We start from the raw sequence: 14,108 nt of genomic DNA, 5'->3' as shown, positions 1-14,108 counted from the left end.
TCTCAGAAAAATTAAGTTGAGGGGCAAGTTTAAGGGCTGTATCGCCCTCAATATTGAGATTTTCCGAGACCACACTTGGGATCAAGGGCTACCCAGAATGCATTGCATGTTTTCATATAACAAAGATGGCGCCGAAAGCAGCGAAACGAGTACACTACAAATTAAGTATTTTCTTCTTTAATAGAGATATAAAAATGATGAAAACCATTGTATTATCTTAGTTTAGGCCCATATTATGGATTACTGACGTCATTGTTGCGTAACATTTATTTTTATTTTACGATCTTTTGTCAATAGTCGACCGGTGCGGACAAGTGATCGTTTGCTATGGTTTACTTTTCAATAAGCCGTGGTGTGTGGTAACTGTCAGCTGAATATGTCCGTGGTTGTGGTATTTGTATGAGTATCATCTTATAACTAACTGACAACCTAATAACTTGACTGACAAACGGATCGTAATAAATAATCGTGACGTAAATGTGTTCTTCTTCTTCTTTTTTGGAGTTGACAGACTGGACGCAGCTTTTTGCGTTATTCTGCCCCCCACAGTCTGAAGACGTATCTGCAATTAAGGGGTGTCTCATTTCTAAGTGACAAAATAACCCTCAACACTTGGTTTTGAGGGCCAGTTAAGATTAAGGGTTGAGCTTGAGGGTTAATATAGGAATTGGAATTGGCCCTTAATGTGGGTGTTCATCAAGTGGGGAAAAATCGAACTATCCCACCGTCCAGATTAACAGTTCATTGAGAACCGATAATCAGGAGTCACTGAAGCGGTTTGCTTGTTTTGTGCGCCTGAAAAGCTTCAACAGGACAAGGGGTTTAAATTAGCAGCATATTGTATACTGACATTCATTAATAATCCCATTTAAATAAACAGTAAATACCACAGTAGTAAAACACATTTCAGTCACAGTTTCACTTCAGCACTGAATTGCCTCGCTGAGTAGGGAGCTCCACACACTCCACCATATTTTGAAAATTCCACCATGTGGCACGTTCCGAAAAAACACAATGTACTGTAAATGGATTTCAGGCGGCACAATGTAAGTCATATTAGTTTCAGCTCCACACACACACACACACACACACATGGCCTTTTATGAAGAGTAATCAAAAAGCTGTTTAACTGTGCGATTAGAGGGGGAAAAAGCTTCCGACGTAGCTCTTTCCTCTGTAATCTGCAGCGCAAACCAGAAAATGTGAATTAGATTGCGCTTGAGTCGCTGATACTTAATCATTTCCTTATCAGTGGTCGTTGTCAGAGCTCGGCAAAGGAATGACCCCCCCCCCCCCCCAAAAAAAGGGAAGAGGAGAAATGAAGGACGGAGGGAGCGCCTCGTTGCTCGCCCATTGCCTCCTTTGAGCTCAGTGACACACTTGCCTATTGACACCAGTGCTTTATTCCACCTGAAATCCCCTCCTGGAACCCACTGTGTGAAGGTTAATGGAGGATAAAGCATTTTGTCATAAAGCTTACAGCCAGCCCCCCTTTTTTCCTCTCGGGTCTGGCGTCGGAGGCACAGAAAGAACACATTTGTATCATTGCCAGCGGTGAACAACTTGTCATCATGGCCTATATTTCAGAACAATACACCTGGATGCTACGAGTCCTGGAGCGCGCAGCTTATAAGACGTGTTGTCGTTCTGTTGCTGACAGAGCATTTCTGCCTCGTGTTGGGTGAATCAAAACGGTGTAAATGGACCATTGTGTTTTAAAAAAAAAAAGAGGGCTTTAAAAAAAATAATAAATAAAAACAGTTTCTGAAAGGCTTCAGGGATTCCCTCTTCAAGGAAGTGATGAAGGACACGTTTGGTTTGGCCGAGGACAGAAATCCGTTCGACATGCAGGTGCAGAGCTTTTCCCCCCCAATTCCCTCGGAGGTCTAAACGCGACTCTGCCCGAGTTCTGAGGAAGTGAACTCACCTACGACAACAGATAATTATTGTTCCGGATATAGCCTCTGTGCTTTTCACTCTGACAATAAAAATAAATAAATACACAGTGTGTGTGTGTGTGTGTGTGTGTGTGTGTTTGTGTGTGTGTGTGGCTGAGGCAATCAGACTTGTATTAATGACTTAAATGCCTGTTGTCAATTGGCGTCAAAAAAATCAAATTGATTGTGATCGTTCCATTAAGATTCTGTATTTATGACATATTATATTATAGAACTTAAATTGTTCCTCTGTGGATGAGCAGTACGCTTGAGTGTGGTTTAAAGTGGACTGAAACTGTCATAATTCAGTGTGATGAGGTGAATTAGGTGAGTGATCGGTTCACTGTTGCACACAGAAAGAAAAGAGTTCAGCGCAACAAGGGGTTTATGAACAATTTATTAAGCAGCACTGCCCCCTGCTGACCACCAGTGTGTGCTACTGGTGTGATTTCAAAGGGAAAACAAACCCTAAGTATGCACTGTGTGAAGCAGACGCATATATTTCACTTAAAAGTGTATGTAAAATGAGATCAAATCTGAAACAAAGCATTGATTATCTTTATCTGCGGTTATGGATATTCAGCTGATGTCACAGTTACTTCCTGTTCACTAATTCACATTCATACATATAACAGTGATTTCCACACTGTCTCTTCCTCTATTTTATCTTCGTACTGCCATATATTATGTGCTCTTATAGCTAAAGAAAAAACAAAAAATCAAAAAAACAGCATTGCAGTATAGACTGTAGGGTCATGGACACTGCACTGTTTTGGTAATTACTGCTGTAGAGAGATAGAGGCTCTCCTTTGGGCTTTTAACACGGTAAATGCTGACCTTTGCGCTGATGTTACTGTTCTCGATGTATCATCCAATGTCAGGGGGAAAACTACCCTGAAACCTAAAGAAAGCGCTAATGCTATACAATCAGCCAGTTTTGCATTGACAAACCCCTCCATCTCCAGTACACTGTAGTATTATGAACATGTTACCTGTACCAGTAACCGCTGCCTTCACCAAAATCAATCTGCACCAAAGTGTTCAAGATTGCAACTGGAAAAATCGATGTATCTGGTCGTTATCTATAGATTGAATGAGTCCATTAACTCGGTGTGGCTCCCGCAGTAGGTCAGCACAAAATAGCAGTGCATTTTCAGGAGAAGCCACACAGAATCATCCCCTGTATCTCGTTTTCTAGCAAGTATCCGACATGCAAATGCACAAGTATTTAAAGCTGCAGTAGGCGGGATAGCTGGAAAAAAAATACGTAAATGTTGAGTTTCACTACTTGCACTCTGTGATTGCCACTCTGTCCTGAGCTCATCAGATGACCCGAGGCAATCAATCTGGGTGCTTTCACACCGACACATGATGCTCTAATGGGGCTTTCAGACAGACACGGTTCTGTTCTGGAGTCTGAGGACCTTAGTGCTTTCTGGCAAACCAGCCCACGTTCACACCAAGTGGAACCTAAGGCCCACTTTACATTCCGATTTCCGCGACAGCGGGAACCGCGTGTAAAGAGAATTCCCACTGTCAAATTGTGTTCAAATTCTCTCCCGACAACTGCAAAGTGGTCACCCGACAAATCGGCGGGAGTCCCCGACAACTTCAAAGTGCGTATACAGAGAACACGTCAGGCTCGCGACAGCGGGAAGTCAGGGTTTGGGCGATTAGCATATAGCGCGCGCTAATTAGCATATACCGCGGGACTTTTGTTCCAGAAAAAAAAAAATGGCGGGGGTGAAGGATGGCGCTGGACGCTGTACGTGGAGCACCTCCGAAACCAAGTGCCTGATCAGTATCTGGTCGGAGGACGAGATCCAGAAGAAGCTGGAGTCATCCAGGAACAAGATGGCCTACATAAAAATGCAAAAGCGGATGCGGGAGGGCGGCTACGATCGTACAGTCGTGCCAGATTTACGGGCGGTGTGTCTAAAGACGTCGCTAAAAGCGTAATGTAAAGTGGGCCAAAGTGGGAGGACGTTACTCCTCGTTACTGAGGTCGAAAGTAAACACAACAAAGGCGAAATCTCTACACTTCCTCTACTTTACGCTCGTCTTCGCAACCTAGAATATGGCACGCCCAGTGGTGATGTCACGGTTCGCAGGGAAGCACCAGGTATTTATTGGTTCCCTCGAGAACCAAGTTTTCCGTTTCCGAACCTGTTATTTATTCTGTCTGAATGCACCGGGCCAGTTCAAATGGGTTCGGGAACCAGAACCGGCACGGAGCCCTGCTGGTGTGCTAGCCCTGTGTGTGAACCAGCCTGTGTTCATAAAAGGTTGAGCAGAACCACTATATTACATCATCAGTGGCAGGGGCAATGCACAATATGAGTGGATGGGATGGTACATCCAATTTCCAAGAAAAATCATATGGTTGGGAAACCCATAGCCAAGCAGAAAGAGAACTTGGCTTGTGATTGAAGGGTTAAAGGTTACACACAAGAGTGTACACACTAGGTCAGGGCAAGGGCAATGTCCTCATTGTTAATTGGATACTCTAAATTGACTCCATCTATAATGTGCTCCTTCTGCCAGTCCCAAGCCTGGATAAATGGTGAGGGTTGCATCATGAAGGACATCCGGGCATGAAACACTCTCTCTGCCAAAATCACTCCAGATTTGAGGGAGCAGCTGAAATCACCAGTATGTTTTCCTTCCTCCTAACTCTCATCTCAAGGAAACCATCTTTTCAGGCTGTGAACTTGTTGATTTTCAGTGTGAACGCACCATCCGTTCAAAATGTGGTTGTGAAACAGTGCAGGTGCTTTGCCAGCGTGGAAGATCTATCTCAAACATTTAATTTGGGAACTCTCTGCCAATGAACTTTTTTTTTTTTTTTGCATTTATCGTTAGACACATGTTTTTAACATCCTGTTTATATATACATTTGTACCATATGAAGGATAGATGTAGTGGAACAGCCAATAGGAGTTTGGGTGAACTGCTCTGTGATTGGTCAAAGTATCCTGTCATTACCTTTCAATTTGTCCTGCACTCTTGGAAATAAAAGTGCTAAATAGAACCATATAAGGTTATTCGGCTTGTCCTCATAGGAAAACTTGTTTGGCTCAAGGTAGAACCTTTTTATAAATGTTCCACCTGGAACCCTTTTGGAGGGTTCCACCAAGAACACTTTTAAAACCCTTTATTCAGGAAAGGGGTTTAAAAGGGTTCTCTGGATCAAAATGGTTCTGACTGGAACCATTAGTGTTACCAAGAACCCTTGAAAAACCCTTTCTTCGGGAAAAAGGGTTTTTCTGGTTCCAGGTAGAACCTCAGCCCTTGTTGAAGGACCCTTTTGGAAAAATGTGACAGTAAACATAACGCCTGACCACCAGCAAGATTAAGTTTATATTTCTAAAAAAAAATACCAAAACAAAAGGACAAACTATATTTTTTTTGTGACAGCAGATGCTCCATCTAAATGTACTGTTTAAAAGAAGTTAAACATTTGCCCAGTTGTCCATATTGATTTTATGATGCTCTGATCCCAGTGAACTTTAAACCTTTTTTTTTTTTTTTTTTTTAAATGAGCCTTTAACTGGAGTTGCACTGTAACACCACATGACATAAAAACACAGGGTTTGATGATAAGGTCAATGTGAGTTCTTCCAATATAATAACACTGCATGAATGCTGTAGTTAAAGCCCCCCTGTTGTTGTTGTGTTTTTTTTCTTTTCTTAATGTATTGAACAAACGTCACATGCTGAAATGTCAAGCATGAAAATGGCCATAGGGGAAGAGGGAAAACAGACTTATGTAAAAGGGGGAAAAAAGAGGGCCTTTTATCGAGCAGCAGTGCAGGAATGTGAAAGATGCTGAGTGTCCACCTGATCCACGGCTCTGCGCCCGAGGGAGGAGGGTCTCCAGTCTCACTCCACTCCACTCAGGCTGCCATCACACGGCTCGGCTCGGCACAGAAACAGGCAGTCGGAGAGGAAGGGGACATCCACAGGGGGGGGAGAGAGACATGTTTGTTTGTTTGTTTGTCTGCACAGGAGACGCATCTTTAAAACAGCTCCGATGATTCGTCGGCTTCACGCGTCGTTTTTGTGCTATTCTCAGAAGGACGCGAGAAGAAGAAGAGGAAAACACACGCCAGCATCACCATCGTCATCTTCCTCATCATCTTCATCAGCCGCTGCTGCTGCTGCTGTGCCGTGTGAGGCGAGGTCATCGCACAAAACACGGTAAGATGCGTAAAAAGGGAATAAAAGCCAAAGATAGCAGGTGCTCTATTTTACCCTCGGCGCTGTTTAAATGCGTAAATAATGCGTAAACATCGACTGTTTGCGCCGATTCTCATTAAACCAGCTTTCATTGTTAACACTCTATCTGTAATGTAAGGGATCTATACATTTAACATTTAAAAACAAGTGCTTTTTGCTCCAGGCCACACAGAAATAGATGGTTTCTATGCTGTCCACGCTCTCGCCTCTCAACAACATGCACTACAGTCAATATGGGTTAGTGGAGCAAATCCACGCACCCTGCGACCACCGGGATGCTGCATGGCATTCTTTTCTCTTTAATAATGAATATGTGTTTGTGTAGATTCACTGTGGGAAAACAGCAGAGGAATTGATGCCGTTGCATTTTTTTTTTGCTATAAATGATGCTGGATATTATGCAGCAGCAGCAGCAGCAGCATCCTGACTGCTTTAGATGGAAAACGCTGCACGTAGTAAGCATGTAGTAGACATAGGCCTGTGGGCTGCATACTAAACAACCATGCTGGATGCCATAGTGATGCTTTACACAGCATCCGTGCGTTTTTATTTTGTTATGACTTCAGACCTAAGAGTGACAGATTGTGTGATTTAGATAAACACAAAAAGGTCCTTTTTTTTTTTTGCTCACATTTGCAATTTGTCCATGCATGGCTGACACACATGGTGCAAGCGGACAACATAAACACAGACAGTAATGTGTACGTTTAAGCTATTTATGTTGTTTTTGTAAAGGGATTTGCATGCATAAGCAACATTTTCTACATCCCGTCCAGTTCACATCACCACGGTGAAGTTTGTGATGGTTAAACCCGTTGCTTTGGGTGAAGACCTGAAGCAGACCGCAAAGTTGATAGCGAACCATGACACTGACAATTGATTGCCAGTGAGGACACAAAGAAAAAGAGTGTTTTGATATCTAAAAGGTGCATTATGTAATAAATCTAAAGCAACTGGCCATAAAATCCTCCTAATATGTCACAGAGACTCAGGAATAATGTTCATATAACAAACCTAACTCATCAACAACAACAGTACAGACAAAATATTTGCATTAAAAAAAACATTTTGCAGACTGCAAATCATGTTTATATTTTGAAATCATGTTTTGGCATGTGGTGCCACCTACCGCCGTACACCAATCATTGCAGTCGGTAGAGTCTCAGCTGCCGTGCAAACACGGGTTGCCAGTTACATCAGAAAACGAAACCTAAAAGACTTCGGTATTTTGAATTTGAATGTAGTAACCGTTTTTTGGCCACATTCTTACATATGGCACCTTTAAGTTTGCTGATTACACTCCCACACCAAATTCCACAAGAGAGAAAACGTGTGGATGCAGGAACTGCTTATTTGCTGCTGCTCCATCTTAAGTTGGCACCGAAAGATGGATTTCAAAACACATAAGTCAAAAAACCACACATTGGAATAGATTTTCTCCAAGGACTTTGGTGCGTCAGGAGTGAGTTGTTTGAAAAAAACAAAAAACCTCAGTGTCTAATGGTGTGAAAACCACATTTTCAGTGTGGGAAAAAAATGTCACCGACTCATATGAATTATAAATGTCCCTCCTTCACCATAACCTCATTCACAATAACTCCACCTTCACTTCCTGCTCTCATTAAATACCCCCCCCCCCCTTAAAAAAAAAAGCTGCTGCTAATTTTAGAATTATCTCACATTCCTTGTGTGTGTGTGATCTGCATATTGTGCTTCATAGCCTACATCTTCTTTTTTTGGGGGCCCACTGGGAATACGTGTGCCATAGTTAGACCAAAATTAATTTCCCGATGATGGCTTTTCACTATCCTAGGGTGAGAATGATTGGAGATTGTTTTAAATGCATGCACACTAAATACAGGCCCTGTATTTAAACTGCTTTAGCATCAATGTCGGCCACTGTGCACATTTATATACAGGAGTTTTTTTTTTGTTTCTGTTTGACAGCCTGTGACGATAGACATGAGTCACTGAGTCAACAAAACTGATTAAACTCTGCTATTGTTTGCTTAGAATAACGTCCATCTGCTCCAGGGATAATTCCTAGGTTGCCACCGATGATAGATGATGATGATGATGCTCGTAAAAAAAACCTCACTCAGTACCTCGCATACGACACAGGCGCTGAACATCGGGGAGTGGAGAGAGAGAGAGAGAAAATAATCAACTTAAATCTCGTCGTTATGGGAGCCAACTTCAGTCCAGCTGCTTTTTGCCCAGAGACGTTCAAGTCTGAAATGAGTTGGCAAAGTAATTCTGATTTATGTTTAAAGAGTTTATTATCTTGATTACACTCGGTATTCACGGCCGACTCGTTCACTCCGGTGTTTCTGCTGCTCTCCATTGAAATATATGGTCGTGACTGGGCGGATAAAGGTTACATTCAATCCTGTCGGGTAGTCTGCGTACACACACACACACACACACACACACACACACACACACACACACACACACACACACTGACCTGTGCAAGTTATTTGGTGAAACAGTTAGAGGAGAAAGAGCTCATAAAACACTTGATTGGACTGCACTCTGGCTGTCTCTGCAGTCTTGATGATGATGATAAAGCGTGTCGGATAAGAAAATGACTTTGTTACTTTACTACAGTATATGGTGCTGGATTTAGGCCAAAGGAGCTCTGCCCTTCTTTAAGTCTCAACAGCCACATCTTGCAATAAAGTGGCGCCCAGCGTAATGTCACGGCCCAATTTTAATTTAATTTGAAGAAGTGTCTTATCCTCTGACTTCTCTTGCTCGTCGTATATCATTAACACGCAGCAAACTGCATTAGAGATGTGTATGAATTAGTGACATCTAATGGCCAGACTGCAGACTGTAACAAATTGATGCACTCATCAGGTAATTATGGGGGTGTTCATATACTGAGAAAAGATGTTGTTTGTCTAGTAAGTTTTATCTTCATAAGACAAAATGCACTTAAATACATATAGGAGCTTATTCTAAAACTACAAAAACCCTTACACTACACTACACAAAAACATACTTATGGGTAGGTGAAAATCAACAATAGTCGATATGATCCAAAATCCCTCAAATACAACTTTTAATTCAATCTAATTTGCCTATTAATTTATCAAAGACACATTTGAGTTAAATAAAATGAGTTGCAGTGTATATATAATGAATTCTGTCATGTTAATGAAGGTTATGATAAAGTAACATTACGGGGCAACCAACCAAAAACTAACCTTAGGAGAACGTGCGTGGTAACCACATGCAGGAGAACCTAGGGGGAAACCTGCAGATACTGTTCCCACAACCAAAAGGTAACATTCTGAGGACCGTTAGATTACATTCTCTAAAGGTTGTGACAAAGGATAATTCAGGGAACCAAAACTAACATTAGGGGAACGTTAGGAAAACTTTCTGTGGTAACCACATGCAGGAGAACCTGGGTGGGAACCTTCAGGGACTGTTCCCACAACCAAAAGGTAACATTTTGGGAACTGTTAGATAACATTCTCTAAAGGTTGTGACAAAGGAACATTCTGGGAACCAAAACGTGCAACCAACCAAAAACTAACCTTAGAGGAATGTTAGGAGAAGTTTCCGAGGTAACCACATGCAGGAGAACCTTCAGATACTGTTCCCACAACCAAAAGGTAACAATCTAGGAACTGTTAGATAACATTCTCTAAAGGTTGTGACAAAGGAACATTCTGGGAACCAAAACATGCAACCAATCAAAAACTAACATTAGGGGAACGTTAGGAGAACTTTCCGTGGCAACCACATGCAGGAGAACCTGGGTGGGAACCTTCAGGGACTATTCCCACAACCAAAAGGTAACATTCTGGGAACCGTTAGATAACATTCTCTAAAGGTTGTGACAAAGGAACATTCTGAGAACCAAAACGTGCAACCAATCAAAAATTAACATTAGGGGAAGTTGGAAGAACTTTCCGTGGTAACCACATGCAGGAGAACCTGGGTGGGAACCTTCAGTGAACATTCCCACTATCAAAAGGTACATTTTCCAGAACGTTCCGTGAGCTGGGATGTCACTTAAGTGCTCCGCTAAGTACCTGCTGTAAAGAGAGCCGTGCGTCTTCAGTGTCATGAGACAGGAATGTGAGTAAGGAATGCCACGCTGGAGTGATCATGCAAGCTAATTTGGACCAAGATAGAAGAAGAAAGCAGCAAAACTGATTACAGAGACTGTATCAGGCTGATATCATGCTGCAGGCTGCTGCATCAGTGGAAAAAAGCAGTGCTGAGTCATCTATGCAACATATAAGTTTCTTCCAGTGAACCCTCCTTAACCCTAAAATCACGCAGTAGACCTGTAAAGCCTTATTACACTTATAGGAGGGTTCCTGTTACTCGCTTCACAGTATATACCACATACAGTCTATAGTGGACTCTAGTGACTGAAGCGAACTTGTTATCACTGGCTGAGCGCCACAGAATGAGCTATAATTGTGCTGCTTATTAACTGGTGTCCCTCGCTTCACCTACACTGTGTCCCAGAAGTGTCATTTTCAGAGTCCTCAAAACTTGAGACTATAGCAATTACTCTACTCATCCGCTAATATAAGGACATAAAAATAATATTTCTCAGCTGTTTCCCCTTCGGCAGTATAGCCCCTAATTTCACAGCACTGATGTCTCCACCTCGGTCAGTGAGTTCAAGTTCTGGACTGGAGTGAAGATGAAGTTATATGAAGTCTCTAACTGGCTCCTTTTTTAAGGCCCTGCCTTTTGTCCTCAGTGTGCAGCTGCACAGACTGAATTAAACGTACAAACACAGAGTTTTCTGAGCTGACTGTCAAAATACAGCCTCGCTACAGCCACACTGAGGGTTTCTGAAGACCTACTTTTCTCCCGTGATACTTGTTTCAAAACTGTGGTTTCGTCATTATCAGGAAACCGTGTGACACTGAGGAGTAAAAAGTCATCAATATTGGATTAATGCGTCAGAGAGGCAGCGTGGGAACGTGTTATAGAACTTTTCATTGAATTCATTTTATCATTATCTTTGAAAAGCACCTGTAAGCATCAATTCAAAATATTATGACCACGCAAATCTGAATATAATTACTACTACTACTACAGCTACCACCACCACTACTACATTACCACTACTACTTATACGCCTATGATTTATGCTTGTACGACCAGTACTCCTTTCTCTGTTTCTACTACTACTACTCATAATAATTCTAATACTACTAATACTTCCGCTTCTTCTGCTTCTACTATGACAATGTATTCAACTATTACAGTACGTCTACTACTAAGACTACAACTAATGTTCCTACTAGAACTGTTTCTACTAGAACTATACTACAACAACTTCTAATGAGATGAGATAATACTGCTAGTGCTACTGCTTTTGTTCTTCTACTACTACATCTACCACTACTTCTACTACTACATCTGCCTCTACTACTACTACTACTACATCTACCACTACTTCTACTACTACTATTACATCTACCACTACTACTTCTACTACTACCACCATTACATCTACCACTACTTCTACTACGATTTCTGCTTCCATATCAGTACTCTTTCCTCTACTGCTACTACTACTACTACAGTATTGTAGACACTACTTCTATCAATACTACTACATCTACTATGACTTCCACTTATACTACTTATACTTCAAATAATACTGCTACAATTTCAACTGTGCATGCTACTACTTCTATGACTACTTTCTACTTAATAATGAGGTAAAGTTAAAATAAACAATTTGACTTCACATGACTGTGTTTAGCCTCTGTGTTTAGCATCTGTGTTTAGCATCTGTGTTTAGCCTCTGTGTTTAGCCGCTGTGTTTAGCTGTGGTGTTTAGCATCTGAGTTTAGCCGCTGTATAGCCGCTGTGTTGAGCCTCTGTGTTGAGCCTCTGTGTTGAGCCGCTGTGTTTAGCATCTGTGTTTAGCCTCTGTGTTTAGCATCTGAGTTTAGCCGCTGTGTTTAGCCGCTGTGTTTAGCCTCTGTGTTTAGCATCTGTGTTTAGCCGCTGCGTTTAGCATCTGTGTTTAGCCTCTGTGTTTAGCAGCTGTGTTTAGCCTCTGTGTTTAGCATCTGTGTTTAGCATCTGTGTTTAGCCGCTGCGTTTAGCATCTGTGTTTAGCCTCTGTGTTTAGCATCTGTGTTTAGCCGCTGTGTTTAGCATCTGAGTTTAGCCTCTGTGATTAGCTGCAGTGTTGCTGCCTCTTTAGGTCTGAATTAATGCTTGAACCACAGAGGGCCGGGGTGATGACTGCGCTCCCATCAAACTTTAATGACGTGCATGTTTCTCCTGTTAGTCAATGGGCAGAGTGGCACAGAAAGGAAGTGCCTGTGTCTGCAGTAATCGTATGCCGTCAGCACGTCTCCTGAATGCAACGCGCCGAGAGGAGAACAATTCTCCCTGTGAAAAGATACGACGGGTTTTCGTCAAAGTCTCTCGCAGGACTTTTGCAGCAAGTGAAACGCGGTATAAATAAATTAGCATATTTTATACATTTTTTATACACATTATCATTTAGCTCAGGCTTTTTAACATTAATAGTAATATATTATCTTTGCCAGAAGTCTAGCCGAGTACTTTGAAGCGTATTATTACTTTAGTACGCCACATTACCCATTGTATCTATTATTAATATTTTTTGTGCCAGGTCCTTGGTAACTAGAATTTTTCTTAAAACCCACAGCTTTACTTTTTTAAATAAGAGCCACAGCAGGGAAGATATAGCAGATGAATTCACCTGGGAACTATAAGACATGCTCAGATTCATGAGAAGCAACTGCATGGCTAATATTACCATTTTCTGCCTGGTTACTGTGTGATTCATCTTTGATTGACAGATTCGGGAACAGGATTATGTTTGTTGGCCAAGTCAAAGGTCACATGACATGAGTAATGAGGTCTTTTTTTCTCCCCCCCTCTAACCCAGTAGTTGCTTTGAACCTGACCCTCTCATGTCAGCTCTACATTTATTACATTTACCTGTGTGGAATAAACGCACTGGAGCTAAAGCTTTGACATTTTTGCTGCTTAAATTGCTGACATTTGAGCCGCGTGGACCATAGACATCATGTGTAAAGGTGCACTTCACTTTTTTATATTGTGCTTATCACCACTAACTGGAAAACAAATCACTCCTCAGCAGTGGATAATGTGGGTAAATATCTAGTGATTATTCACATATAAATGTTCTGTACGTGTATTCTTAAAGGTGCCATATGTAAGAATGTGGCCAAAAACGGTTACTACATTCAAATTCAAAATACCGAGGTCTTTTAGGTTTCGCTTTTCTTGATGTATCTGGCGACCTGTGGTTGCTCGGCAGCTGAGACTCTACTGACCGCAATGATTGGTAGACGGCGGTAGATGGCGCCACATGCCAAAACATGATCTTAAAACATAAACATGATTTGCAGTCTGCAAAAATATTTTTTGTAATGCAAATATTTTGGCTGTACTGTTGTTGTTGGTGAGTTCAGTTTGTTATATGAACATTATTCCTGAGTTTCTGTGACATATTAGGAGGCTAGTTGCTTTAGATTTATTACATAATGCACCTTTAATATTTGTTGCAGTGGTAAATCCAACATCTTGTTACATCTTTACAACTGGACTTTAAAAAAAATATATATATATTATTACAAAGACAGAGGGAGATATATATATATATATATACACTGTATTGTACATATTGTCTAGTTCTTTTCTATTATTTCACTTTTAATGGTTCTGGTACTTTGCTGCACCATTTCATTTATTAATGAGGATTCTTTCAGTGACATAGCAGGCAACCATTACATAAAAATACCAACTTACAGAGGTTTGCTGCCTTCACCGCAGCCTCGTTTGACCTACAGTATGTCATTTTCATTTCAAAGAATGGAACCACTGTAACTCGGGTCTCAGAAGTCCTTTATGGACGTTTTAATGCTTCATTTATAA

General features: G+C 41.4%; 1 protein-coding gene across 1 annotated transcript in view; it reads left to right on the top strand.

The window, feature by feature from the left end:
• Positions 1 to 6,107: 6,107 nt before the first annotated feature.
• The window catches only part of LOC310934237 (receptor-type tyrosine-protein phosphatase epsilon-like), a gene marked incomplete at its 3' end in the record, with an annotated part of 35,990 nt that continues 27,989 nt past the window's right edge, over positions 6,108 to 14,108 (top strand). Inside the window, exon 1 of the mRNA XM_083897921.1 lies at positions 6,108 to 6,137. The remainder of the gene's footprint in view (positions 6,138 to 14,108) is intronic.

The sequence above is a fragment of the Microchirus variegatus genome (assembly GCF_963457635.1).
Source record: "Microchirus variegatus genome assembly, chromosome: 11".
NCBI lineage: Eukaryota > Metazoa > Chordata > Actinopteri > Pleuronectiformes > Soleidae > Microchirus > Microchirus variegatus.
This window is presented reverse-complemented; position numbering and strand designations above follow the sequence as displayed.